The sequence below is a fragment of the Cynocephalus volans genome, chromosome 6 (genome assembly GCF_027409185.1).
Source record: "Cynocephalus volans isolate mCynVol1 chromosome 6, mCynVol1.pri, whole genome shotgun sequence".
NCBI lineage: Eukaryota > Metazoa > Chordata > Mammalia > Dermoptera > Cynocephalidae > Cynocephalus > Cynocephalus volans.
In genome coordinates this window covers 155,998,349-156,025,361 of record NC_084465.1, presented here as the reverse complement: position 1 = coordinate 156,025,361, position 27,013 = coordinate 155,998,349, and the positions used below count along the sequence as shown (strand labels likewise).

Below are 27,013 nucleotides of genomic sequence, written 5' to 3'. Positions count from 1 at the left end.
CAAGGCAGGAGGTTGCAGCAGAGAAAACAGAGTACCCAGCAACCAGTGCGTATGTGTATGAATACGTGTGTGTGCGTGTGCACGCGTGTGTGCATCTGTGTGCATGTGCACACACGTACATATCTGTGCATGAGTGATGTGTGCATCTGTGTATGTGTGTGAATGTGCATCTGCATGTATATGTTATATATGCATCTGTGTATATTTGTGCATCTGTGTAGGTATTTGTGTACATGTGCGTGTGCACATCTGCGTGTGTGCCACTCTGCTTCAGCACATAAACTCCAAAATCTAGTGTTACATCTGAAATGTGAATGGTGACTGTCAGCCAGGGTGCTATGCAGCAGGAACCATGAACCACTGATGTCTGGAGAGTGTCTACCCACTCATGCCTTGGCTGCTTCCTGGGATCAGCCATGTGGCAGTTGAGGTGGATCATGAAGGGGACACTAGTCACTACCACAGAGGAGGTGTCAGTTCTCCTGCGAGCAACAGGATGCTAAACCGATGTTAACACACCTTCCCCCTGAAGGAAGACAACAGAGCTGTAAGAAAGACTGAGGCAGGTCTGCACGGACCACCTGTAAGCAAATCACACACGCTCCACCACACCTGGAAGGCGGATGTAGAGCAACGTGCGAGGTACGGCCTGCACTGCGTCAGGAGAGGCTGCGTTGGTCTACACATAAACACACACACGGACACACACAGACACCAGACATGGACACACACACCAACACACACACACATAGACACTAGATAGGAAGATACGTGGACATGCACACACATTAACCTGTTAACAATGGTTACCTCTGGGGGGGAGAGGAGCATGGCCAGGAAACTCAATTTTTATGTTTCTTTTTAAAACAATTTTACTTTTGTAAAAAACTTTAATTCATTAAAAAGCCGTGTCTCATCTACGCTATACTCAAGGCAGTGCAGCAGCAGTTTAAACCCCACACATTAACGGGTGAAGAGTGTGTAATGAATCTTCCACGTGCTGACTCATTTCTCGGTTTAGGTTTAGGTTTCCTGCCATTTCTTTCTCCCTTCTGCATTTACATAAAAAGTGAGAAGTGGCTTTTCTTCCTGGTGTGTACTCCGTGCTTCTTATGATGGCAAAGTAAAAAATAATGGCAAGAGCCAGTCCTCGTGGGCTCTCACAGTGAATTCTCTTCCTACTTAATACTGTACAGAGTGGATTAAGTTGTCCCTGCTTTCAATTTTCTTATAACTGAAGATTCTAAAATATTTTTTCTAAACAAAGAATTTGACAAACAAAATTCAAAGACAAATGACCTAAGCTGGGGGGTGGCGGAGGGGGAACTAGGGGAAAAATACTTGTAACGTTAAGTACCAGTACTTGGAATTTCTCACAAATAAAGTGATATAACAAATCAATACGAAAAACAGAGCCCCACCCCAAAGGACCAGATAATTTATAAAAAATATATGTATACAAGTGTAACCAGCCAGTAAACACAGAAAACACTAAACCTCCCTAAAAGGGAGGCTGTGCTAATTAAAACCCCCTACCTAACTGGCAAGACACGTGCTCATGGCGGCAGCAGGCACGGCGAACACAAAAGTGAGCAGTGGCGGAGGAGCCTCCTAAAGAGCAGTCGAGCTATAGTCTCGCAGGGTCCATTTACTACACATGAGTAATACGAAAGCAGCGAAGGAAAGCTGGGGCTCTCCTTTAGTTTTTAACAAATTAAACTGGTTATTTTCCTTTCCTTTAAAACTGAAATACATGGCTTGGAATTGACCAAAATTAAGACTCATCAAAAAATGCCCCACATCCAGGGTAGGGTGACATTGAGAGCCTTTTTTTACACCATACCTGACCAACTACCCCTAACGCCCCCCTAAAGAGAAAAACAGCTTCTCGGTGCCTATACCAGGGGCCATCAGCCCCACGAGCAGCACAGAGAATCGGAGAGAGAGAGAACAGGAAGAAAGAAGAAGAGAGGGGAAAAGCAGGGGGACAGGAAGAAGAAAGCCCATCCATGGGTCAGGTGCCCAGCACCCACCTTCCAGTGCCGACCCCAAGAGACGGCAGACAAGTCTGAATTTTTGCCCCAAGGAACAGCAAAGACCAAGTATCCAACCGCCTGCCGGATCCAAGTGAGGCTTCTACAAGACATCAACTTTGCTGCACCGGGAATATAGATCATGAAACAAAATGATTTTACCTGTATTTTGTGTCTCTTGAAACGTTCCAGTCTTTTCTAAAAAGAAGTCTTCAGAAATCTTTGCTCTGAAAATAATAGAAAACAAGGATATCTAAGCCTTTAAATTGTCCATTCTCATCAATTCAGCATCTTTTCTGGAAAGGCACTGAAAACAAATTCTTGCCATTTTTTTAAACTTCTGGACTCCCTGGCAGATGACCCTCCGACCCAGGACCAGCATGGCTGGCATGCGCTGCTGTCTGTGCAATCACTTACCCATAAACCAAGAGGAAGTACAGCCCAGCACACCACCCAGTGCTGGGCAGCTCCCCAGGACTGACTGCAGCCACTGTCTTACAAAACAAGCTATTCCAATATAACCCACCATCACAGTTAGTCCATGCATCAAACAAGTATCATCTAATTGTCTGTTAACTTCAGATACGTATCCTGTAAAAGTCACCTTCATGAGTAACCAAAGGAAAAAGCAGACACACGTATAACATACTTGTATATACAAGAACTAAACACAACAGATGTTTATCTTCCCCTTTGTTTTAGACGGTTTTTAAGCCAAACAGAAAAATGTCCACCATGTAGTGGCAACGTTTAGCAGCACGTCTCTCACCACTTTACAGTGTGGGATAGAGCCCTCAAAACAGCGACCCCGATGCCCAGTACTACCACCAACAATCAGACGAGGAGAATCAGAATCAGCAAGCCAGCAGCCACGCATACGACTGAAGCCGGTTCACAGGCTGGCAGAACAGAGGCTGATCCTTCGTGATTTATTTAAATGATCCACGTGTCTGTTAAACCCTACTATGAGGCTCCGCACACTCAGGGGTGGGGAGCATTTCTGTTGTTTTCCTTTTGCTTTCGGAGCTTATACAATCCCTGCTCATTTTCAGAAGCCAGCTGAGAAGGAATGGCTCTCTCAGGAAACACAGGTGACGCCCCATCCCTCCCACCCAGGCCCCTCACTCTCCAGCTCCCACTTCTGTAAACCCCCTGCCTGGCCCTCCCAGGAACGGAGCCTCGGACACAGCCATCCAGGCACAGGACATCCAGTGACCCTGAACCCAAGTGTCTGACATGTCCTCTGAGTCCTGAGCAGGCCCCTCAAGTTAGCAAACGTGCCACCAGAACAGTGATCTGAAATGAGAAGGACTCACCAGGACCCACCATGGCAGGGGTTTTCCCTCCAGCAACAGCTACCTCTTACAATTTTATAAGCAAAAGTGTCTTCACATGAGCAGCTACGGAAGGAAGATTCCTGGAAAAGGCCACATCCACCCAAGACCTGGAATCAATAGCTCTTGCTGATACACTGCAGGAGACGTGTGGGCACAACTGCTGGGCAGGCAGTGTGGCATGTCCCACACTGCGGTGGGCACCTGCAAAAGCACCACCTTGACTGTTCCCACAGGGTTTTCTGGTCACACGGACAGGTAGGGGGAAGGGAAGGGGACAGCAGCGGCCTGGAGACCATGCTGAAAACATTTCAAGGGAAAAAAGGTAGGGATTCACACATAAGTACGAGGTTTAGATAAATAAAGTGACTGCCACGAATTTTAAAACTGAAAACTTCTGTTTTCTAGAAATAAATAAGCCTTTGTCACTCATATAAATAAAAGCCCAGAACTGCTCATTCTGTGGCTGGAAAAGACATGGACCATATTCATCATAATTTCATGGTGTTGAACAACAAACGACAGCAGTTTTGGGGTACCCACGTGCACGCCTCATTCTCGAGAGCCTCAAACAACCCGGTTTGAGCACTGCAACCTCCTTCAGGCCCAGGGTCCACATCCAGCCTCCCAAACCGCTTCTGCCCCCAGGGCCTGAGTAATGAGACAGACTTCCGGGGCCTCAGTGAACCGAGGCCCCGGCCCGAGTTATCTGCACTCTCACCAGGACATTTTTTCCTTCTTCCTCAGCATAAAACCCCACAAACTATAATTAGTTATCACCACAGCAAAGAATGCAAATCACATACCCCTCACTCAAGTCGTTACTCATCACACTGTTTTTACTCTGCATCTCCCAACTCCTCATCACACACACAGAGTGAATTCAATGGCCCATTCACACACAAAAAAAATGCAACTCATCGGAAGAGAGAGAACTGTTTCTCTCACTCAGGAGAAGCCCGGCCTTCACTCCCCTCCCTGCACACCCCCAACAGCGCAGGAGGGCACTGGGCACCAATGCCCAGGCCTTGAGAGCAGTTATTTAATGACCACTGATGACAGCAGCAGAGCCTAGGGCCACAGCCTTGTCTTGCCTCCATTCTGCAAATGTGACCTCCCCTCCTCAGTGCCCGCCCCTCAGCAGTAGCCATGTGCTCTTTAGCAGGCAGACAAGACACAGGTGGGCTGGGTCAGGAGTTCCTGGGTTCCAGGCCTGAATTCTCTAAGCTTTGTGTTCTTGGGGAAGTAACTGGTTCTCTCTGGGCCTCTCTTTCCTCATCCAGAAAGTGAGCATACTAATGGGACCTACCTCATTCGGTTGTTAGGAAGACCCATGACTAATCTACTTGAAGAACTTAAAATGTTAGATGTTAAAATCTTAGATGTTAGTGTCTGACATCTAACAAAGCACCAAGAAATATTCATGATTATTCTTACCACCTATGAAATGAGGCCAGTTAAACTTGCCTTGCTAAGAAAGACTCATGGAGATACAGCAAACAGGATGCAGCTATTAGCACATCTGACCCCCCTCTCCCCCTACCAGTGACCAGGGGCTCCACCAGCCTCCTCTTGCACACATGGGGGCCCAGGTCCACATCCACAACTCCTGGGAGCAGGGCAGCCTGCTGTGGCTGTGGATGGGACCGTGAGCCCCTCTGCTTGACCTCCTCACCCCAGCCCAGGAGCAGGTGAGGAGGTGCCTGGGCAGAGATGCAACGGGGGACCCTCCACTGCAATCAGCATCTTAGCACGTGCCCAATCGGTGTGGGACTGCACATCACAACATGAACCCACTGCACAGTGCTGAGAAGGGAAACCATCAGGCTGGCTACAAAGTGCACGGTGAGGGGCTGGGGGACAGCGTGCCCACTCATGTCCTGGGGATAACATCTGCAGAGATACCACATCCAGACCCCACTCCACCCCTGACCAGCAATTCTCCAAGAATTCAGTGTGGATATACCCCACGTGTGCAGGATGCCCTGAACAAGGCTATTCAACAGGAAAACTCTCGTGACATCTAGAAGTCCATCAGTGTGTGTGTTTCTGTGTGTGTACATATATATATGCACATATGTAAACTTTCTGTGTACAAACTGTGGCACATCCTTAAGACAGAATACCACGCAACTGCTAAAAAAAAAAATATAAAGCTGTCATTGATATGAAAGGGAGCTCAAGATCCACTGTTCAGTAAAAAGTAGGGTTCTCATTTGTATAAATAAATAAATAAGCACATGGTGTGCAACCATTTGTGTGTACGTGTGTGTATGTAATTAATTAAAAGGACGATTTGATTAGATCAAATTTTAACCAAGGGCTTGCTGGCCATGGATGACTATAGAGTGGATTTTATCTGCAATAAAGGTTGCAGATAAAATTTTTCACAAGTTGAATCTTTCAGAACTATTTGAATTCTAACCTTAAGCAAGTGGGTTTTTAATGAAAATATTTTAAATCTGATATCAAAAGTAAGATATAGTAATTGTAGAAACATTGAAAAATTCAGAAAAAGTCAAAGAAGAAAACATTTCTGACAATCTTAAAAAACAGGTTATCATGACTATTAAAATAAGATCCCATTACTTGTGTCTTTTGAAGTAACTTTACGAAGTAGATTTCATCAAAATGGAAGTTTCCAGGAAGGGCACACAGACTGAAGTACGTTTCTGGTCGTTCTGACATTTTGCTGGAATTTGTTGTTCTAAGACCTTGACTCATTCACTCAACAGTCACCTCTGCAGTGCACCGTACTGTGCCAGGTGAAAATGTGCCAGTTCAGATGAAGACAGCAGAATTCCACCCCTGTCCCTGGTGCGGGGGTGTCAGGCCTCTGTGGCTGTAAGGACAGCAGCGGGGATCCTTCCATGCTCTCTGACATGGGAGGTGGAAGGGGCAGGCTTTTAGCCAAGTGGCAGCAAGGTAAAGACTGAAGCCAAGAAAGAGGATGGAGCTGGCGCCTGTGGGCTGGTGGGGGGCGGAGGACCCCCATGTGCACTGTGTGGTGTCCTGCGAGCTTCCTCATGGAGCACCAGCTTGTGCATGTGTGCCACACCGTGCTCCTTGCGTCCTGCAAGGGCTGTGCTGTTAAGGGACGCCCCAACCCCTACTGACCTTAACATATGCATTCTGCTTCTGTACAAGTCGCTTGCTAAAATAAATGGGGGAATAAACAGAGCAGCATGGCCAACGCCATTTTAGGCGGCTTTGCCATTTTAGCCTGAAAAGTCCCTATGGGGAATCCAGGGTGGGGAGGGGCTACAGGGCTACCCACAAAATTAGCTTACGTACCGCTGGCTTGCTTGCATCGGCTAGATTGTGTCAGGTGCAAAAAATTCCCGCCTAGCGAAAAATAAAAGCTGCGAGAGGTTTCAACTTGGGGCTTCGCACTTCGATTGGCCTGTGTAGCCCTGGCTGCCAGAAATAAACTCTTTTCCCTTTCCTATCACCTGGTTCTCGTGGGCAAATTTCTTTTACCTGTCGGACGTTGGCCATAACAGTGCAATATTCCATAATTAAACATGACAATGCCGCACATCCACACTGTTTCCAATTTCACACTTAAAATTCATTTTTAAAGACCAATTTTAACCGGCAGCAAAATCTGACCAAGAACCTTTCCTATCTGGAATGTTCGACGTGACACCGAAGTTCAGGTACCATGTAGAGGACACCAAGAGGCGGCCACGGTGGGTTCTGTGGTCGCACCCTCGGGAGCAGTGAGACAGACTCAGGGCTTTGACACGTCAGACTGACTGGCAGTCCGGCTACTGGAAATAATCGTGCATAATTTCCATGATTTATTTTCATTCTACTCTCTTCTAAATTTTTCCAGATAGTTGAGCTAAAGTAATTTTTGAAAAATAATACGATCTATCCTATAAAACACAAGTCACCTAACACAAACATTTTTTATAACTTCTTTCAAGCCAATTAGACACCATAATTAAGTGCTTGTTTATTTTCCCTTGAACCAGGGAGGCTGCAGTGTGGGCTCCAAGGCCAGCTTGTTCCAGTGCAGATTCCCCAGCTGCTGTGTGACCTAGAAGAGGCCACTCCCCCCACCCCCTCAGCACCTCCCCTCCCTCAGCTATTCCTCCCTCCCCCAGCTACTCCCTCAGCACCTCCCCTCCCTCAGCTACTCTTCCCTCCCCAGCTACTCCCTCAGCACCCCCTCCCTCAGCTACTCTTCCCTCCCCAGCTACTCCCTCAGCACCTCCCCTCCCTCAGCTACTCTTCCCTCCCCAGCTACTCCCTCAGCACCTCCCCTCCCTCAGCTACTCTTCCCTCCTCAGCTACTCCCTCAGCACCTCCCCTCCCTCAGCTACTCTTCCCTCCTCAGCTACTCCCTCAGCACCTCCCCTCCCTCAGCTACTCTTCCCTCCCCAGCTACTCCCTCAGCACCTCCCCTCCCTCAGCTATTCCTCCCTCCCCCAGCTACTCCCTCAGCACCTCCCCTCCCTCAGCTACTCTTCCCTCCCCAGCTACTCCCTCAGCAACTCCCCTCCCTCAGCTACTCTTCCCTCCCCAGCTACTCCCTCAGCACCTCCCCTCCCTGTTACTCCCCCAGCACCTCCTCTCCCTCAGCTATTCCTCCTTCCCTCAGCACCTCCCCCTCCCTCAGCTACTCCGCTGGGAAAGAATACAATGCAATCCCACCTCTGGGGATGATACAGCACAAATGAGGATTTGTAAAGCACATACACACACTACAGAAGTAAATGTTAAATAAAACGTTACAAACAGGCAACACAAAATGGTACTAGCACCCAACACACAGGTGGGCGCACACCAGCATGGGGAAGGTCCAACCAGAATCCCAATGGCCACACTTGGCCACATCCCAGCAGAAACGAACACAGAGAGAAGTAGGTTTCCTCAGGCCATCATCAATCCCCATGCTGGTTCTAACTCTGTGATTTATGCCTAAATTGAGAGTTTCTCTTTCTAAAACCTGTGTGACAATGCTGGCTTTTACTGCTCCCCTCAGCTCACTAAGTCTGAAACAGTTTACATCCGAGAAGGTTCCTCTCACTCCAAACTCGCTCAAGTCCCCTAGACTTGGTCACTCCAAGAGTGAACTCTGCCCTTTCTCCTCCTGGGGTGTCTGACAGGCAGGCCCCCTGGTCCACGCCTTAGGGATGCCCCTAAGCCTGCTCCCCTCCCTGCACCTGCAGCCAAAAGGTTGACCACAGTGGACACTCAGCACCGCTAGATCACACAGACCTGAGGCCCCGAGAACCGATGAAGGCCCAGCATGCACGGAGCTACCCGCCCTGACCCATCACCTCTCTTACCACGATCCTACAGCAAGCCTCCTAAATCTCCTTCCTGGCTGCATCCTGACCCACCTCTCCCCAGTGTCTCCCACTGCTCTTACATCCAAGCACAGCAAGGCCACCATTCCACCTGACAGCTCTCACCATCACCCACCCATGTGCAGCCTCCACCTGGCTCCTGCTACCTGGGATGGGGAATGATGGTCACCTTCTAAGAGTCTGCCCTTCTTAAGTCCACCTCCCACCCCCATGTCATCTGCAGGGAGTTACCATGCTTGCTTTTTTAGATGTCAGCTCATGCCATGCTATTCTCTTGCTCAAAAGCCTATTTCTCTCCAGGGCTTGCAGAAGCAGGCCCAGCCCCCAATTCAGTGTCCACAGAGGATGCCCTACAGTTGCTACACACGCCTTCCTCCCTTCCCATGGAGCTTTGAATATATACCACGGCCTAGACCCAGCCCCCAACTATTCTGATTCAGCAGCAACCAGGCTTGCAAGGGTCTGTAGAGCAGCCCCTGTGGCAGGCAGCTATACCTGACAACCAACCTGCACTCCCCAGACTGCCTGTTTTTCCTGTGTCCCCAGGCCTTGCTGCCTCCACAGCCTAGGTCCCCATCCTCCACCAGTGTCCACCTGCTGAAACCCTGGCCGCTATGGCTTGGCTCGCAGATCAGGGTGACCAGAGAGCTGCCCTCAGGGAAATGGAGACCTTGACTTTATGGTCTTGGGGGAAAATGTAAGCAGAAAGAATAACTAACATCCACCAGACTATGAAGGTGAGAAGTGCCCATTCACGAGAAATAAGCAGGCATCCCTGCTGAGTTCTGCCAGTGTCAGGCTGTGAGTCACCTCAGGACACTGCATGAAGTATAGCACTGACAAATGGGAGGCAGGTGCTCATCGCACCCACGTTCGTTAACTCCCTGGGGTGTACATGTAACCGACCCTGGTATTTGACGTCTGAACTAATCCCCCCAGTGTGGGATAGGGACTTGAGCAATGAAAGCCCACAACCAGCTGCCCCCACAAGGGGGTAATCTCAACCATGTGGACACTGGCTGCCTCCCTCCCCCTGCTCCCCAGCACCGCAGTGAATCTTTCAAAGCCCCGAGATGGGTTTTATGGCACTGCCAGGAGGAGGAAAAACAGGCTCATAAACGTGCAACAATGGTCTGGAGCCACTCTGAGAGCAGAGACTCCCTCCTGGGTCCTGCAGTGACCCCAGGGCTTTCAGTAAATCTTGGCCCTGAACTTCCATCACACAAGCAGTAGGATGGGGCACGGCACCACAAGGAGGGCCAGAAAACACTTTCTACGGGATCTGGGCAATGTGTGCTACAGCACAGCTTCTCTCCAGTCATGCCTTGACCAATGCTCCATGTACCCGAGCCAGCAGTGCCCACCCTCCCTCTTCAGGGACACGGCAGGGACAGGCAATTCAGAAACAATGGCTCCTTCTTCCTCGCCATTTGCTGGCAGAGAAGGCATCACAGAATCTGCCAGAACTCTCCAGATCCCTGGGTTCAGGGCTGTGGGCCGATGGGGCAGTGCCCTGTGCCCAGAGGAGCTCCTGATTCCCTCCACATGTCTGTAGGGGAGTGCGTGTGGCTTTGCCAGGGCACCGACCCTTCTCCAGGCTGGGGTCCTCCTGGCCCACTGTCCCCAGACCCAGCCCAGCTGCCTCCTCTCTTGGCTGCAGTGTGGGCACAAGAGGGGGACAAGCCCAGGAGCCTTGGGATGGGCCTAGGCCCAAGCAGGGATTTCTTTTTAAGTTTCAAAACCACAAAATGCCACTTTCCTTGCTTTCATATTTAGTGATCCCTTAAAAATATACACCAAAATTACAAGGTCAGGCCAGGTTGACCACAGGTCATAGCCAAAATGGAGTTGGCAAGGGCCTGAGTCCACAACACGCTCTCTCCCTCGTGATCCGCCCTCCCCAGGAGGTGGAGTTGCCAGCTGTGGGTCCAGCGTGGTGAATCCACATGCCCCAGCAAACGCTCCGTGAAGGCACCAGGTTCATCTCACTCTGTCATCTCACTCCTGGAAGGGAAAAAACAACGTTCCCATTTCACCATCGGGGGCTGCCCACTCCCATGTCAGTGTGGACTTGCAACTCTAGCTGTCTTACCATTTTGTGCAGACACTGCATGTGTGTGACCTCAGCTGAGTCACTGCCCCTACCTCCCTTCAAAGACCACAAGAGCTTCACCTGAGCCCTCGCTGTCAGGAGGAGCAACTCACAGGTGGCATTACTTATCATTTTGAGACTCGCCTACTTCTTGACCATATTTAACCAAACCAACCCAACACTGGACCGAGTGGTCATTGTGGGTGGGTGAACTGGCAACACAAAAGCACTCAAAATGAGACGGCGTGACAACCACACACCTGGCTGTGATGGTACACAGCAGACGCTGATGGCTGCACCCATGTTCAGGAAAGACCTCGGCCACCCCCCAACCTGGGAAGCAGTGGGATTTCCTTTTTGCCACTAAGATACTTACTGTCCAATTGTTTCCATGTTTGTGGCCAGAATTTCAATCAATTTCTAGTTTCCAAATAACCAGACGACATTCTAGTGGAATTCTGCAAACCCAACATTGGATCACAGCTTGATTCCCTCTAATCTGATGAGTTCTATCGAGTCCCCTAATCCGATGCACTCTGACCCATCATTCCTCGCAGCTCAAGGGAACTGATATTTCTTCTCTCATCTTCCACATGCTTCCAGCCCAAGCAATGCAGCTCCTCAACTCTTCTCTGGGGCATCACCAGAAGGGCGACAATCTAAAACGACACAGTCCCTCGAGTCTGTCTGAGCCCACACTGCTGTAGATGCTGTGAGAAGGTCGACTGACGATGGGAGGACAAACCTTTTCCAGGAAGGTGTGTGATCAGGGCAAGATGGACTTACTGGAAAAACACAACCCCCATGTCCCTCGAGACAGCCCAAAGGGGTCTGGGCAGTGACCTCTGCTGTCCTCCCATGAAGGAAGCAACCATGTGGCTCCAGTGCCAGGGATCTGCCTGGAGCCTCTGCCCACATTCCACTGCACTGATAACCAGAACCCGGCCCCGCCCTTTTATCCTGGAACCCCCAGCTGGTGGCACCTAATCATGGGGTCCAGTCAGGCCGACTTCAAAGACCCCAGGCCTAAGGGTCTGCGGCCGGCAGGTCTCGCAGCGGTGACTGTCCTCCAGTGGGCACATGGTTCCACCACGGGTGAGGGTTCTTCCCCGAGCTGTGTCACCTTCAAGATGATTCAGAATGTGTGAGACATGGCAGGTCACACACAGGAAAGAGCTTGTGAGTCACTGTCACCCAACACCAATGCACACGGTCATGTTCCAGGTCCAAAAACTGCACGGAGGGGCTGACTGACCATTGCTCTGTCTCTTTCAGAGCCCGGGGAGGAGGAAGTTTTCCTTCCGGGACCAGCTGGACTCGCCGCTAGGGACGAGATAGGAAGGATGTGTGGATGAGGCGAAGTTGTCTCCTCAATTCAAGCCAGGAGAGACCGGCCTCACAATCCACAGGAACCCAAATTAACTCAAAAATCTAGAAGAGGTTCTAGAATATTCTAACACCTAGATAGCTATGCTACCACCACCGCCCCCGACAATGGCAGCCACACCTACAGCTGGACTGATGGCTCTGCCACCCTGTCCCTGCCCAAGGACGACGACTTGGCCCTGCACGAGCTCCGCACGGTCTGGGGCCTCTGCCCAAGAAGTGTTCACAGGCGGTGCTTCCTGCTCCAGCTCCTGCCTGGCTTCAGAGTGCCCTCTCTTCGTCCCACCCATGGAGTGGTTGACCACCTGCGGAGGATCCAGCTAGTTCTGTAGGGTGGGCCCTGCCCTGTGGGTGTGTGTTGAGCACACAGGTCAGGGAGTGTCCCCACTGAGGGCTGACCTGAGACCCCAGCTTGGATACCACAGCCAGCCCTTTCTTGCCCTGTGAGCATCACCAAAGCCATACTGTGGCCCTCTGACCATAGCTGACCCATCACGGAAGGACGTGGTCTAGACATGCATCAGCCGGTGTAGCCCAGACACTGCATAACTTCCTGGGCAGGCTTTTTCTGACATTGCAATGGTCACAAGTTTAGGATGGCGCCCGGGCTGCCACCAGCTCCACCTGCACACACTGCGGACCATGTGGCTTCCTTCTGGGCTCCACACTCAGTGTCGTCCAAACACCATCACTGCAGGGGACACCTGAGCCTGAGGACATGGAGCCAGACCCCTGAGAACTGCTGAGAGCAAGTGCCACACCCCCACCACCAAGGAGGGCGCTGGGCGGGCAGCAGAGCAAAGGTGGATCTCTGCCACTGTGAGCTTGCACAATCTCAGCACTGCACAGATACTCACTTGCCGGATCTTCAGAACCAGCCCCTTCATCTCAGACGGGGGAAACTGAGGCACAAACACAGAGCCTGCCACGTTCACACAGTGTGGTCAGCTCCAGCCCCTCCGGCAACTCACCTCCAGGTGCAGGGTGTGGGGTGCCCCCAAGATGAAATGCTGCCCAGAAGAGCAGAAAAGAAGACATGGAAGAGCAGAATGTCCGTCCTCCTTTTTCTCACCCTAGTCAGCAGCCAGTGTGGTGCTTCCCCGGGCTCTGTCCCTCTGGGTCCCTCACAGCCCCCAGAGACCCTCTGGTCAGTAGCAGGCTCTCAGAGACTGGCTCCAGAGGCGCAGAAGCTCATGTCCAATCCCAGGGCAGGGGCAGGGGTAGAAGATGGAATGGGCCCCTCAGGGTGGGGTCCCCTTCCACACTCAGTCCCAGCCTTGGGTCATAGGCCCGTGGAGCAATGCATCCAAGAGCACCGATAGCCAAGCACGGCCCCCTAGCTCCTTGCCCAAGTTGACGGTCACCCATGGGGCCCCACCCCCAACACTGGACTGAAAGTGGTTCCTATGTGGGCCAGGCTCTCCCGTCCTCCCTGCCCAGCTGCTCTCCCACCACCCACCTGCCAAGAGCCACCCCATGGCTTAGAAGAGCGATTCCCATGGCTTGGAAATTTCCTGAAGCCACACCCGTGACAAGTGGTGGGCCAGTGCCTAACACTCAGCAACTGACCCCAGCCCTGCCCCTGACTCCACTCAGGTCTGGAAGGCTACGGCTCCCCGTCCTACTCAGACATGAACCCAGATGGACTGAATCAAGTTACTAAACACACCTTGGCTGAACTGTGCTCATTTACATGCAGTTTCTTTATCAAAATCTCAAATTGACTTCAAGTCAGGAGTCCAGTGGACACTTTATAAAGAACAGAGTCAGCTGTGTCGGAATCTCCGTGGGATGGGTACCTGCCTCTGGGAGATGCTGCTGTTCTGCCAGAAGCCCGGGAAGCATGCTTTTCCAAATAAATGCACATTGCTAATTAGGCATTCAAGACTGCATGCTGCACGTTTTTTTGTTTTTTGTTTTTTGGGCTGACTTTGAAAAAAAGCATAAGAAGGATATTAAACAACTCACAAACTGAAGTCTACACAGTACATCAGAGTGGCCATTACATGCTCAGAAGAATGTACCTGTCGGGTTTCTGCTCAGTGACAAGCTGTCTCAGCAGGGCCTTCAGAAACTCAAATCATGATAAAATCTTATTAAAACTCTGCACCCATAAACCTGTATCAAGGTTTCCAAAGGTGCTGCTTTATCGTGACCCATGGCCAGCACTGACCAGCAGCTCAGCAGTGGACGCGGTCACAAGTCTGGCTGACAAGGTCAGGATGGCAAATCACATTGAAAGCATCTGCAGATGACAGAAGGTTCTAGAAACATTTTTGCCACAGGCAGGCCAGGACATACATCACAACATTGCATAATCAGAAGCAAGTTTTTAGCAATACTCTCCCAGCCTATAGGTCAGAAACATGAAGACTTGACCCTGCTCCTGGGTCTCTAGCCGTCTCTCCTCCACACCAAAAATGCAAAGCTCATCCTGCTCTACAGCCTGCCTCTCTGCCCCCTTGCACTGAGGGATGTGGACCCTGCTGGCCAGGCAGGTTAGACATCCCTCAGTCTTCAAGGAGGGAGTCGGGAGGGAGTCGGGCAGGCTTATTTGCTTGGCCTCAGCAAACCCACAAGTTCAAAAGGATGCTAGCCCAGGCATGTTTATCTCCATAGTACCCTATCTAAAAATTTATCATCCAAATGTGTGCCTATCAGGAAGTGGTAAATAAACAGTCATATTACAGCATACTATGCAGGCAGTACAAACCATGCAAGTCAGTGTTTATCGACAAGCACAATGAACACAATATATTATTAAATGCAAAGAGGAGATGATAAAACAGCACTTAAGCTTATTCATGTACAAAAACCAGTCATGAGCGCTCACACCTAGGGAGGGGCCCAGCCAGCACACCGCTCCGAGCTCTTGCCTGTGTGGCCTCTCCTAATCCTGGCAGGGCAGCGGCTCCCGTTTCTGCAGTCAGGTTGGCTGGGACACCAGCTGGAGGAAGCAGAGCGACCTCCAGGAGGAGGGACACCAAAATGCCAGCAGCACTTAGCTCTGGGAGGTGGACTTTCAGGGACATTTAACATATCTTTTTTGGACTTTCCTGTATCTTCTAATTTTTTTACTGTATGCATTTTTCAGTATTGTTCTAAGAATACTGTTGTAAAAATTCTCACAACAATACTGAAAAATGCATACAGTTAAAGTTGTAAGAAACAATCTTGTAGTTTCCAAACCATAGCAGTTTCCCCAGATTCTCTTTTGATCATCTTGGTCACCCCACAGCAAAGGGGAAGGTGGCACTGAATCTCCCCAGAGCACATTCTTGCTGTCCTTAGGGGCATATGACAGCCCCGCCCTCAGTCTGACTGGGATCCTCTCTCTCAAAACCCCAATATGAGCTCTGGTTCATCTATGCTGTCCTCATCTCCCTTAAGTCTGTGCCTCAGTTTACCTTTACATCTGTGTTGCTCTGCTCCAACTAGTTCTGACCCATCCATTTATTCCCCCCAAGAAAGTAGTAGTTAGACAGGGCACTGCAGTCCAGCCACCCATGTCCAAGCTCTGGGCCCAGCCTCACCCACTGTGTGGCCCTGGGCTGGCTCCTTAACCCTCGGCCCCTCCATTTCTGTCTGTAAGATGGAGCTGGCCTCAAAAGGTGCCTGTATTGGTTACAACACCATTCTGCACAATAAACCTTAAGTACTAATATTAGAAATAACGTTAGTAAAATTTACTACCAGGGAATGGCTTGGGTCATCCACTAAGCCTTTATCTAGATCCTCAAATCACGGCCTTCACACTGCAGTGGCGCCTAACCCTCCCAGGAGCCTTAAAAAATGACTCTCCCGAATTTGACATTTTGCTTTTTCTACAATGACTTTTCCCTGAAGAAACTAATGGCAGAGGGGAAGAGACTATCCTCAGTGCCTAAGAAGATCCAATTTGTCTACACACCTGCTGGCAGCTCTCGTCTTGGCTTCTGACTCTCATGTCCTGTCCCGTAGGGCAGCACCTGCTCACCTGGAGAGCACCTGCCTGCAGGTGCGCCGCTTACGCAAATACTGACTCATGCAGAATGACCTACTATTGAATCCGTGCTCAAAACATTCTCTGAAAGAAGATCCAGATGCATATTCCAATGCAGAAAGAGTAAAAGGACCATGGAGGGCTAAACAAGTGGTTGGGATCACACAGAGCCAGCCTGTAAAAGCCAGGGCCAGGTGGGGCACCCCTGCTGCCTGCCACGCACACCTGGGGAATGGCTCTGCCTTCCCAAGTGCTGACGCCACTGCCCGCCTCTCCCCCCCAGCCACCCCAGGGAGCAAGGCCCACGGCAAGGGTGCAGGAGCTGCTGCCCGAGAGCACTCCCAAGCAGCAGCCTACTGTGGCCAGTGCCTGGGACACCTGCATTCACTTGGTGATCACTTTACGGATTTAACTCTCTAACATATGCAGTCATTGAGATGAGTCAGCCCTGGCTGTCAACGAGATCACCATCTCTGGGAGAATGCCAAGTCAAAAGGCCCTCTCCAGTGTTGGGTGTGCCTGTGGTCAGGATTACTACATTTTTAATGGCTGGAGTAGGAGCCTCAGAAGAAATGAAGAACCATTAGGGCCCGTAAAAGCAGAGGAAAGGGCACAGGGCCACTGGCCAATGGCCAGTACAGGAGCTGAGTCAGGGGCTCGGTGCTTACACGATGTCCCTCTTATCCCTCCCTCCACTACATCCACTGAGCCCACCTGGGGCCAGCCTGAGCCAAGTGCTGGGACTTATGGTGGGCAAACAACACAACCCCACCATCCCCGCTCCCACAACGCTAACAGTCTACAGGCCACGACACACAGCTCAATAACCTCACACAAGCACAAACATGCAAACTGCACAGAAGCTTTCTGTAAATGCTTCCACTGTGTCAGTGCCAATGCACTGAGAGCCAACGAAAGGTGGCCTGCTCAGGCGCGGCCAGTGCTCACAGGGTGGCTCCTCTACGCTGCTCTGGGGCTAGTGTACTGGAAAGCTGGGACAGGATCTCTCCAGGGAACTCAAGAGCCGAGATCTGCCATCCAGGATGGTCACAACCACCACAGGAAGAGCCCTGAAACACGGATGACACAGTCAGCACACTTCCCCGACAGGAGCAACAAGACCCCCAGCCACCACCCTCTCTGTGCCCTACTTCTGGCTTCTGGTCACCACTACAGTGGGGAGCACCCTCTGGGACTTACAGATCCCAAATGATAGAAAGGGAGTTGGTGCAATGGGAGAATGATGTTTAATGTCCATGTGAAGTTGAGGCAAGCGTCCACACTGAGGCTCTAGTTGAAAAACAAAACCACCACCACCCACACATGACGGTGGCAACTACCAAAAAAACAGGAAACAACAAGTGCTGGTGAGTATGTAGAGAAACTGGAACTCTTGTACATCGCCAGCGGGAATGCAAAACGGTGTAGCTGCTTTGAAAAACGGATGGAGGGTCCTCAAAAAGTTAAACACAGAATTACCATGTTGTCCGGCAACTCCCGTCTGGGTGTCCACAAAGAACTGGATGCAGGGCCTCGAGGAGACATCCATAGGCCCATGTTCACAGCAGCACTATTCACAAGAGCCAGAAAGCTGTCCTCCATCTCGCACACTGTCTGGCAGCAACCCCAGATATATGTGGGCAACCTGAAGGAGCCTTCCAATGCTGCAATGTGGACACGGGAGCACTGCAGGGTAATGTGCCATGGTTGGGAAGCTGGCAGAGCCAGCTCCGTAGCTTGCCAAGTGCCCTGGCACATCCTGGGCAACAGAATGAAGACCAGAACCTCACAGGGACCATACACCTCGCTGTCCACAGCAGGGCCTGAGCACTGCAGTGTGCCATCCCTGTCCTGGGGCGTGGACACAGCAGTGACCCCAGAGCTGACCTCCAGAGGCTACCACAAACCCCCATGAATGCAGCTGCAGAAACGGACTGTTTCACTGAAGACTGTAGAGCTGCAGGCAACTTGTCCTGGCTCGCAGGGACCACAAGTGGCCACTGGGCCACTGCAGCATTGAGGCACAGACAGGGGCCTTATTAGTGGGGAAGCCTCTCTAACAGGCAGAGCAGGGCTTCTGTGACTCTGTCCAGCACTGCCAGCACAGCCAGTGTCTCACAGTACTGCCTTCTGATTCCCAGGGTACAGGTCCTGGGCTGGGGCTATTAATTGACATGACCGGTCAGATTGGCCACCAAACGATGTTTCATAGAACCCTTTCTGTGTAGGGGCCTCATCACGTCCCTGTGTGTGGCCATGGACATTCTTATGGATGCAATCAGCGCCTACCTTCATGCAGGGTGGGCATGGCCCCATGACAGAGATCAGAGACCACCGGGTCCAGGTACGATGGAGAGACATGGAGCGTCCTCCTCTCCCACCACTCACAAGAGCACAGCCCCTGGGCCAGGATTGCATCTCTCAAAGGTTCTGGATGCCAGTTCACCGCACCCAGCTCTGCACCACCCAGGACACACCACGCAGCTCCAGCCAGAGCTACACTGCCCACCTCCAGCAGGTAACATGTGATACCAGAACGAGTTGTGTGAGACCTCATGCAGGTGCGGGCAGAAATCACAGCACAAAACACTTGGTGGGCTTGGACACCTTCCTGAAGGGCTATGCTGGCAGACAAATAGTTTCCACCACAGAGCACCATGTGATGGGTACTGCAGCTCTGACGTCCTCTCCAGCTGTTTATGTTTTATGACCGGTCAGACCTTGAACCCAGAGCAGCAGTAACACGTGACAAAGTCCACCCGATCACCCAGTGTCAGCCAGGACCGTCCCGAATCCACCTGGGTTCAGGCTCCATGACTGCCCCTACCCTAGCATGTGTGTGGGGGAACAAGCGGAGGAGTGGGAGTCAGGGGTCATGGTCCAGGGGCAAGCCAGGCTCTAGGAAACTTCTAGAAGGAAAGATGTCAGCAGGAGGATGCCAGTTGCCTTCTAGGCTAAGACTCACTTCCCCACCAAGATCTGCTGGCCATGAACTCCACACTGACTTCCAGAAGAGATCTGAGGTCAGCTAGAACACAAATGTGTGTGTGTGCACATGTGCACCTATATGATGTGTGTACACGTGTAGTGTGTGGTGGTGTGTGTTTTGTAGTGTGTGTGACATGTGGGTGTGCACCTGTGTGGTGTGTGTGATATGTGCGGTGTGTGTGCACGTGTGTGGGGTGTGTGTGCATGCCCCTGTACGGTGTGTGTGTACACAGGTATATGTGGGGTGTGGGGGGGTATAGTGTGGGTGAGTGGTGTGGGTATGCACCTGTGTGGTAAGAGTGTGTGGTGTGTAGTGGGGTGGGTATATACGTGCACACGTGTGGTGTATGTGCTGTGCAGTGTGTGTGCTGTGCAGTGTGTGTGCTGTATGGTGTGTGTGTATATCTGTATGGTCTGTATGTGGTGCATGGCATGTGTGGGGTATGTTGGGAATGTTTATGCACGTGTGTATGTGTTGTATATTTATATACCATGTGTGGTGTGTATGTGGTATGTGTATGCATGGTGCGTGGTGTGTGTTCGTGTATTCTGAATTAAAGTAAGAAGTGATGAAAACCACAGGGAGCCCCAGGGCAGGGGCTGGACGCAAGTACCAGCCTGTAAGTCAAGGAGTAGAGAAGCCCTGCCTGTGGCCTCATGCTTGCTGGGAAAGAGACTTTCTGGCACAGGCTCTGGGCAGGTGCCTGGTGTGGTCTTTACCTAGGGAGCACATATATGGACAGTGTCAACAGTACCACCGGAAGAAATGGTAACGATTCTTCTCAGGCTTGTTCTTTCATTAGCTCCCATGCTTACCCCCGTGGGCACACACGTGTACATGCACACACACATTTTCCTTTGTCTGGTCACTTCTGCACATTGTATCATCCTGTGTTAAATGATATATAAGCCCCCGAGTCTAACCACTTCTTTGGGTTATCACTTCTTTTCTGTGAAGCCCTGTGCATGTAAAAATATTAAATCTATATGCCTTTTTTCCTATTAATCTGTTTTGTCAGTTTAATTTGCAGGCCCTAGAAACAGAACCAAAGAGGGTTTCCCCTCCCCTCCACCAGCAGTGCAGCATCTTCTCTCCTCTCTGCCCTCCTGCCTCTCTCTCGTAAGGAAGCTTGCGATTACACTTAGGATCCCCCACCCCCACCCCTGTATAAGCCAGGATAATCTCTCCATCTCAAGGTTCTTACTTTCATCACATCTGCTAAGTCCCTCTACCATATCAGGTCCCATATTCACAGGTTCCAGGGATGAGGATGTGGATGTCTTTGGAAACTATTATTCATCCTCCTGCAGTCCCCTGGCATGGTATAGCCATGAACCTTGAATGAAGCCTCCAGGGCCCAGTCAGAGGAGGAGGGCAGGCAGGCAGGCCAGCTAGGACAAGGCCAACATAGAGCTCTGGCCTTGTCCAAAGGGGCAGCTGTACCTTCTTGCTTGCGAGAATGTGTCCCACAATTTTTTTTTCTAGAAAAAACAATGGATTTTTAGGTGAAGTCTCCCAATGCTGGAAAGTAATTAATATATATTTTTTAATACTGAGAAGCCCAAAACAAACCTATCTATGTCTCTGAGGGCTGAGTTGGGTGGCCTGACAGCTCAGGGTCCACCTGGGCCCCGCACAGGACAGGCAGTTGTGACAAGGAGAGCACCATGGCCCACCCTCTGCGGCCTGTCGAGGACAGAAATCCAAAGAAAAGTTGCAATAAAGGCAGACAGAGGTAATATTAATTTTAAGAATGCTGCTGGTTGAATTAAAATGCAAATACTGTTAACAGGATCTGGAAAATAAGGAGGAAACCAGCACATTCCATGGGAATCTTGACTTGATGAGTCATTCAGATGCAAATTTTACCCCAATTTTGGAAGGATTACAAGCCCCCATTCACAGCCCCATTCCTATGTAAATTCTCATCTGAGGACTCCTCTCTACAGCCCCCAGCATTTTCTTCCGTGAGGCTCCCAAGCACCAGCAGCCTTTCAAGCAGACACTGCAGAGTTCTGGACTGTTTCTGGCCCTCTCCCTTCCCCCGGCCCCAAGCATAATACCCACTTCTCTGACTCTCAAACACGTGGGCCACACTGGACACGGTGCCTGGTGAACACCTTGATTTATAGAACCCAGCGACCATGAGGCCACCCAGTCAGTGTGTCAACAAAGATCCTGAACAGCAGTCACACCCTGGCTTTATGCAGAGCAAGTCCCACAGGTTCCACCCACGCCCCACCCAGCCCTGCTGTCCTGGCTCTGCCCTGCCTGCCGCAGGCCCCTGGACAGCCCGGTTTGGGCAAACCAGGGTCACGGGAGCAAGTATAGGCCTAGTGCCCACAGCCACCACCCCTCTCTTACAGAGCATGTATAAAGCAGAGGAACCCAAGAGATAAATGCAACTCAAACAATAAAGAGAGGGTAGGAACAATACCAGCTGCCCAGTGTCCATATCGGCTGCCCAGGAAAAGGAACCAGGGATAGCGCCAGGCCAAGGGAGCAAACCCCTGGAATCACAGCCTCAGCCTCTCGGATACTCGCTGACCAGCTACGGACAGACCAGCAGGACTCCTCAGACATCGTCCTGCACCTCTGTTGCCTTCAAAGCACATGGGTGCAGAACTCTGGGGTGAACCCTATAAAGTCCACTCGAGCATGTTTCTCCTCTGGTTCTCCAGAAGGGCGACTGGTCCTCCGGGCTCCAGTCACCTCTAGGTCAGAAGGAAGCCTACACACTCTCATTCAACCCTAGTGAGCCGTGAGAAATAGGTAAACAAGACCATATACACACGTGACAAGGAAAAGCCAAGCCCCTGCCACCCACCCAGCTGGCCTCACCTTTCCTAGGGGCCGTACTCCTGACCCCACACGGACCAGCATGTCCCCAGTCACCAGGGAGGACGGGCACTCAGGACACAGTCTGGCTCGGCCACCCCATCCTCATGAGGGGCTTCTGCCTGCCCGGGACATCTGTCCTGACTGCAAGAGTTTCAAGGGCTCTGTTATCAGTCGGGGCTAGGCCTGGGATGGAGTTAGGGGGACGTGCCACGGGCAGCTGGGTCCACTCCAGCCACAACAAGGCACCCTTCAGCAGCCAGGACAAGGTCCCTGGTGAGCCTTCTCTGCAGGTCGTGGAACAAGCCTGTTCCATTTTCTTCCCTGTAAATAGCAGGGCTGTTCTGTGATGTGGGCTCAATTGTTTTCCCGTGTCAGGGTTGTGTGGGGCAGGGACCAGGCCTGGAGCTGAGGAAGGAAGAGAAAGGATGCCTCAGAGGCTGTAACCATTGGGGGTGTGTGTCAGACCCAGGGAGAAGGAGCTGCTACAGCCCAGCACCTAAGCCGGGCATGCCACTGTCCAGCCAGACAGGGGGCAGGGGTCCCACCAAGGGCCAAGCCCCTCATTCCCAGAGGACCATGCAGGCTGGGCACAGCACAGTCATACGACACCTTGGGGCTCCAGGGCAAGGATGGGTCGGCTGCCCCCTCCCTCCCAGGCTCTCCCTGCACACACCTCAGGTGTGCGGGGCTGAAAGGGAGTTCACAGAGGGGCAGATGTGGTCCTGTGAGTCCCTGGGCAAGACGCTCAGCCCCTCCCTCCAGCCTTGAACACAGAGATGACCACGGTGCCTCGGTCAAGCAATGCAGTGAGGACAAATTCAGAGATTATGCACAAAGCTGCTGGACACAGCAATGCAGCCTGACGGCCTCTCCCAGCTGGGCATGGTGACCACTGAACTGAGAAAATGTGTCCAAAAAACGACGGCCTCTTCTGCTAGGGGCTGCCTGGCCCTGGTCGCTCTGCTGGTCAGTACATCCACCCTATGAGAAAGGCCTGATGCCAGTGGTTGCCACCCAGTGTAGTGAGGAGTCAGTGGTGAGGGGACCACAAATGCCCATGCAGCTCTGGCTGCCTTTGTTTCTCCGAAGACCAGCAACCTGGTTTCCCTTGCACAGGGCAGACCCCAGGGTCCCCAGCTGGTGAGGAAATGCATCAAAGTGAACATTGCCTAGCACCACCTCGCACACCCACCCCTGGTCTTGAACAGTCCTCTACACAGTAATTCAATCAGCAGGGCAGGTGTGAGGCTCGCCCTCTGTCTCCAAAGCTGCAGCCTCAGCCTCCAGACTGCAGCCTCTACTCCCACCCCCTCACCCTGCACCCCAAACTCCACTTCTTCCCCAACAGGTTCAGCGACAGCAGCTGTCACACTGCTGCAGGCCTTACCAGCCCCCCTGGACACAGGCTCCTGGTGTCTGCCCCCGGTCAAACGGTCACTGAGACAGAGGTCTGGCTGATGTGTGCTAAAGGAAGCCTGGAATGCAACTGGGGCAGGCATAGGTGATGGCCACACACAGTAAGTCCCTGAGCCTTGAAGGTAAGTAAGAGGGGACAGGCCGCACCATTTGACAGATACAACTATGCTATACAAAGGTGTGGTGCCCTTGCCCCCAGGTTGGAACCCAGGCAGGATAGGATCTTGCCTGGGTCCCAGTGAACAGTGCCCAGGAAACTGCCCAAAACAAAGCTCCTTGTCCCCCTAACTGGAGGGTTTCTGGTAACCAGCAAGGGTGGGAGGGGCAGGCCCACCTCAGCAAGATGCAGTGAGAACCAGGAAGAGAAGGAGTGGTACACGCAGACTCTGCAGAGAACAGCCCGATCTGGGCACTTGTTTGGGGTCTGATCCAGGTGCCCTCCTCCTCTCTTGCAGAGCACTTATGACAACATGCCCAAGTTTTAAGTTTGGAGACAAGAAACAGGAGAGACAGGACAGTGAAGCCCTGGAGGCCTCAGCTGGTGCCCACCTTGTGCGCATGCCACTCCCCAGTCTGGTTTAGGGACTTTCCAAGCAGGCTCATGGCAGCTGCCATTGATACCAAGGAGATAAATGCAACGACATTCACTGCAGGAGCCGGGGGAATGCAACTCCCAGCCAATGCCAGAGCTGGATCATGCACTTGGATAAAACATCAGTCCATCCCATCACGAGCTGAAGCCATGCCAGTCAAGCCCATGTTATGAACACGCTTCATTCTGTCATTCACAAGAGACAAAGCATTTCAAGGACATAGACTGAAGTGTTCTTTACATTTTTTGACTTTTAAGAGTTTTTATGAAGTGAATAATATGCTTTCCAATTTTAAAGCATGTTTACAGATTTAAAATACATAAGTTATCTGGTTTAAAAACAGGATTTCTATGAATCCTCTTTCTCTTCAAGATCCAGGGCTGAGAATAGAGACCATTCTGGCCTATAAATTGCCAGAGGACGATAATTAGCCCTGAAGGCAATTTTCTTAAAGCAACAGCAATATTAAGAACAACACTTCTACTTGGAAAAAAATATTTCTTCTGTGATAGAGATTAAGGTTTTTAATTAGCCAAACAGAGCTAATGGTTTCAAAAGCCATCATTCCCCACCCACATAAACAGTGTGATGCAAAATTTATCTGATTTCTATCTAAAAGGTGTTAGCTCAGCAGATGACTAATACAACGATGATCATTGCAGCTGACCCAGGTCCTGGTGCACATTGACAGGTCAGTTTGATTTACTGTAAAAGGAAAGAACGAGAGTCTATTTTTAAAAGCCTGTTTACAGGTACTGCATTTTCTCTTTAACAAAAAGTTAGTGAACAACCCACTGTGCAAGTCTGGGCCAAACAAAAATCACTGACTCATGATCAAGCTAACCACATTTTAGTACCAATTTTAAGCATTAATTCACTCTATTTAGCCCCAGAGCATGCTGTGTAATAATTCCGCATTGGCACACCGCCGCAGTCACCCTCGTCACAGCTGTAAAGTGCACACGCCAGCTGGGGTCAGGCAGTGCCCAGGACCCACGGGGACCAGCCTGTTCTCAGTCTCACCAACAATGGTCCAAACAGAGAAGAGAGGCCACAATGACAGGGCTCTGTGTCCTCCCTCTGACCCTGACCCTTGTCCTGCAAGCCACCCAGGCTCTGGCACCTCTGTCCACACCCACCCATGACAAGCCCTGGAGTCATGCTGGTGTCTCCCCACCACAGACCCTGCAAGGTTCATCCCCCACTCCCTGCCAGCTGCAGTGACCCGCCATCCTTCCCTGGACTCCTCACCAGCCCCTGTGCCCTTCTCTCTGACTACATCTCTACCCACCCCAGCAGCCCTTCCCCTCGATGGTGAAGCTGCATGAGTACTTCTAAAACCCAAATTTGTCCTGACAAGTCTCTGCTGAAAAAACTTCAATGGCTCTCTGCTGCCTTTGGATTAAAATCCCAACCCTTTACGCCCCAAAACACAGGATGTTGCCTGATCCACCTCCCGCCCACACCCTGCACACCACCTGTTACCATTGCCCTGACCCCCCCCCCCAGGCCCTGCCCTCAGCCTGGATCCACTCCTTACGTCTATCTGCAAATATATCCTAAGTCCATGCTATGCACCAGGAACCACATTAAGTGCCAGCAGAGCAAAATGGGCCTTCATCTGCCTTACAGTGTGTGAGACACGCAAACGTCTGGCGTGTGTGTACATGTGTGTGAATGTGCAAGTGATGACAAACTGCAGAGTCCTGTGCAGGGAAACATGGCATGCCCAGAGATGAGCAGGACAGAAGCTCCCTGGTAAGAGGAGCAGCCAGAGTTCATACCTGAACCAGGAGGAGTCAGAACTGCCCACAGCATGCTTTGACTTGATACTGTAGCAGAATCTCACCCAAGAAGACCAAGTAGCACCTAACATTCTGCTTGTTTTAGAGCTACTGAAAGTCCTTTTTACCTGCACCACAGACTGCTCACTCGGCCCCTCTCAGGGCAGCGAGTCCTTCTAAGAGCAACAAGCCACGCCCCTGGGCAAACTGTGCCCTCAACACAACATCTGGCTGGTTGACACACCCCTTCTCCCCTACATCCACCATCCTATAAACTATTACACCATGACTGTGACCCATCCCAATCAGACCTGCCCCCATATTGAAAGATCCACCTTCAACTAAACCCCCAAGCCTAACAAAGAGCCCCCCTGACCTCCCCTCCCACATACATGCAGGACTCGGCCAGCTGCTCTTCTCCCCCATGACAAGAGGAGTCACCCCAGCTCTGTGGGGCAGACAGGCCACTGTGTCAGACAACAAGGGGAGCTCTGCAGGCAGAGGAGTAGAAGGACAGAGGTCCTGTGGGAGACAAAGCCCAGTGTGTTTGGGACTAGCAGGAAGAGGGATCTGGCCGAAGTGCTGATGGCAATGGGAGAGCCCTAACTTTGGCCAGAAGCATCTGGAGAGCCAGGCTGCAGTGGCCGGGCTGAGTGGCAGGTCCTGTTCAGATTGCTGCATGGGATCCAGATGTCCCAGACCAGGAGGAGGAGGTGGCAGGAGGAGCAGGCACCGATGCCCACCGCCCTGCATGCTCCTCCATGGAGCTCCCAGATTCCAAGCGCCCAGCTCCCTCAGTGCCCCCTTTATCATTCCAGCCCCCAACATCAGTGTGCCCACATTGCTTCCAGTTTTTCCATCTGGGCCCTGACTAAATCCCCGTGAAATTTTGGCCTCTGATCTACATGAAAGAGAAGCCTGGCAATGCCAGGCTCCACTGTGGACACAGGGCTGAGGGCTGGCCGGAGGGGCACACGGTTACATCCAACCTTGCCTGGGGATGATCACAGAGGTGGGGGCAGACATGCAGGAAACACTGGTGGCAAAACTCACAGCCCCTCACGGGTACCCATCCCACAATCTCTCTTTCCCACCAGACAACAAGGCTCTGATATAATATGCCTGAATCTTGCACAGTTATGGACATGAGGACCACCCCATGGTGAAGGTGTTGAGCTCAGTGTGTTCCTAATCCCCCTCTCTGCAGTAAGCACCCAGAGAGCTGGGACTGCATCTCCTGCC

General features: G+C 51.6%; 1 protein-coding gene across 9 annotated transcripts in view; it reads right to left on the bottom strand.

The window, feature by feature from the left end:
* Window positions 1–27,013, bottom strand: part of SEMA4D (semaphorin 4D) — a 125,632-nt gene that overhangs the window by 54,077 nt on the left and 44,542 nt on the right. For 5 of the 9 annotated variants that reach the window (XM_063100356.1, XM_063100353.1, XM_063100362.1 and 2 more), the window contains one exon: window positions 2,196–2,260. The exons of 2 other annotated variants lie outside the window; for them this stretch is intronic. The gene's annotated coding sequence lies outside the window, so the exon portion shown is untranslated. Of the gene's footprint in view, window positions 1–2,195; window positions 2,261–10,494; window positions 10,547–17,096; window positions 17,219–27,013 lie in introns of those variants that run through there. 2 more of the 9 variants (XM_063100355.1, XM_063100359.1) reach the window with 2 other exon arrangements.